We start from the raw sequence: 2,500 nt of genomic DNA, 5'->3' as shown, positions 1-2,500 counted from the left end.
TGATGGTTTACGGGAGGCTTACTGTGCCTTTAAGTAATGGTAATGTATGAATAACAATAACAAATGTGCTTCCCAGAAATGTGACAAGGAATCTTGTGGACTCAAGCGAATATGTTGTTACAACGGGAAAGTGAGCTCCAGTGAGAAAAAATTCGACAACAAAAAAGTTATCATATTAGGCGGACACAGCAAAAGATAAACATCGGAGCCCAATTATGATCAGTTCAGTCTAGGCGGGCGCACACACACACACACACACACACACACACCAGACCTGCCTACCCCTGAAATGTACCATGTGTAGTTTTGGGTGTGAAAATAAGGCAAATGTGTAGTTTGGCAGGTGAATGTGTAGTATTTCAATTTGATCAACCCAAACCGCAAAACAGAACAGTTACTTATACCGTACTAAAACAAACACTCAACACTCCAAACAAAACTATTACAATGTGAACAATACTCCTCATACAAATACAAACAAAGCCCCCACAAAAATACAAGCCAAGCATTAAGTTTATTTGTTAAGAAAAAAATTATTAACTAGTTTCGAACATTTGCATGGGTGAAACTGATCAGAATTAAAAATAAGGAAAATGAGGCCGGGGTCCAGGGGCCGCCCACACCCTGGTGGGGTGCAGGGGCAACGCTCTCTTAGGGGGCCCAGGGGGGCAAAGCCCCCCGGAAGAAAACGAAAAATCAGGCTTTTTAAGGGTAAAAGTAGGCCTTTCCTGGTATCTCAAACACACAAATTTGCACAGTAAACAATGATAACAAATGCCAAGCTGGAGTCCGATAATTCGCGCGCTCAGGGAAACAAAGATTCAGCGATGTCCAGTCACTGTGTTAGAGAAAATACAGATCGGATCGCCGGCGGAAAAAAAAAACCAACAATTTTTTTTACAGATTTTCAAAATAAGGAATTCTTTATTTGACCAATTTCATTTGGCGGATTTCCGCCCTAAGGCAGAAAAGTTTCACCCATGCATTTGTTAAAAAAAAGCTATGTTGAGGGGTATGCAGTTCATACAGTGGGACCCCCTATTCAAGACCTGTGACAATCTGAGAACATCAAGTCACAAAAAGTAGGGACTGGGAGTATGTGTATCAACATGAAGGCAAATTTGCATATAAACAGAACAGGTTTGCGTCGGCAATAATAATAATATGGCAGGTCATTGCCTCTGCTCTGGTTACCGATCTCTCAAAAGTGAGCTTGTCTTGGTCTTCTTTCCCTGGCACGGGTTTCTTCACAAAACAGTCCAATTTTTCCTCTGCTTTGGTCGGGATTTCTCGAATTCCTCATGAGAAGTGCTTTTCTTGTGGCGGTTACACGGTCGTAAAGCCCACTGTGCTTCTCTGAAAAAGCCGTGTTGCACACAGTGCAGTGGGCAAAATGCTTCCCTTTTCTCCACGAAACTAGGCATGGATGCTCCTCATAGTACTTTGGCAGAAAAGCCTTGCTGGGAGTTTGACCAAGCTTCTTTTTTTTGCTCCGTGGCGGTTGATCGCCAAAGTCTTCTGAATCCGTGTTCGTCGCTGTAGCCATTTTTTCCCTCCAGAAAAAATGAGCTACGAAGTGACCGCGTTCAGAAAAGTATGTGCTGAAACGCCCGCGATAGTTGTAATAACAGCAGCAAGACCAACAGACTACGCTACTCTCGCGGGCGCCGGGCATGTTTTGCACGCAGTACACAACCGGTTAGTACAAATTATGGATCGGAACTCGCTCGCGTTTTTGCGTATTCAAAATGTCAAAATGTGTAGTCGAAACGAAACGTTTGCGTAGTATAAGACAAGCATGCGTAGTTGCGTAGTTTGGGGACCAAAATCGTAGTTTACTACGCTCAATGTGTAGTGTAAACAGGTCTGCACACACACACACACACACACACACACACACACACACACACACACACACACACACACACACACTCACAGACTCACAGACACACAGACACACACACACACACAGACACACACACAGACACACACACACACACACACACACACACACTCTCTCTCTCTCTCTCTCTCTCTCTCTCTTTCTCTCTACCTTGATAATAGGGGATAACTGTGTCCATGACCGATCTGGTAGCTGAAGCAGGCAGAGTTGTCTCCCATGATATAGCGAATTTGCTGAAAGGCCCACTCCCGATAGGTGGCATTACTGAGTCCTGCCTCTGCAGCCAATAAAGCGACGAACGCTGCATTGGCTGTAAGACAAGAACAAATAGAAAATATCAACAAGAAACGTCAGCCTAATCAAATTATTTCAAAGTAAAAATCAGAAAATAACAAATACAAACCACACACAAAAAAAGACCTAGTTAAACATTGTGAATGAAAAATAAATGTGGGCCTAAATAAAATTAACGAAATAAATCCAAACAAGGTACCATAAAATGAAATAAATAAGCACCTTTTTTTTCAATGCAAGGGGTGTTTATTTCAAAAAGAAAGAAACAAGAATTTATCAAAAGCAAGTAAACAAAATATACAA

The 2,500-nt window shown here is 42.2% G+C and overlaps 1 long non-coding RNA gene across 1 annotated transcript in view; it reads right to left on the bottom strand.

Annotated features, from left to right (window-relative positions):
* The window catches only part of LOC138957119 (uncharacterized), a 4,585-nt gene extending 2,374 nt beyond the window's left edge, over nt 1–2,211 (bottom strand). The window contains exon 1 of the long non-coding RNA XR_011452932.1: nt 2,054–2,211. This is a non-coding gene — a long non-coding RNA (uncharacterized lncRNA). The remainder of the gene's footprint in view (nt 1–2,053) is intronic.
* Nucleotides 2,212–2,500: the final 289 nt, after the last annotated feature.

Source organism: Littorina saxatilis, unplaced genomic scaffold (genome assembly GCF_037325665.1).
Source record: "Littorina saxatilis isolate snail1 unplaced genomic scaffold, US_GU_Lsax_2.0 scaffold_785, whole genome shotgun sequence".
In the NCBI taxonomy this organism is placed as follows: Eukaryota; Metazoa; Mollusca; class Gastropoda; order Littorinimorpha; family Littorinidae; genus Littorina; species Littorina saxatilis.
Note: the sequence above shows the minus strand (reverse complement) of the source record. Positions and strands in the feature narration are given on the sequence as shown.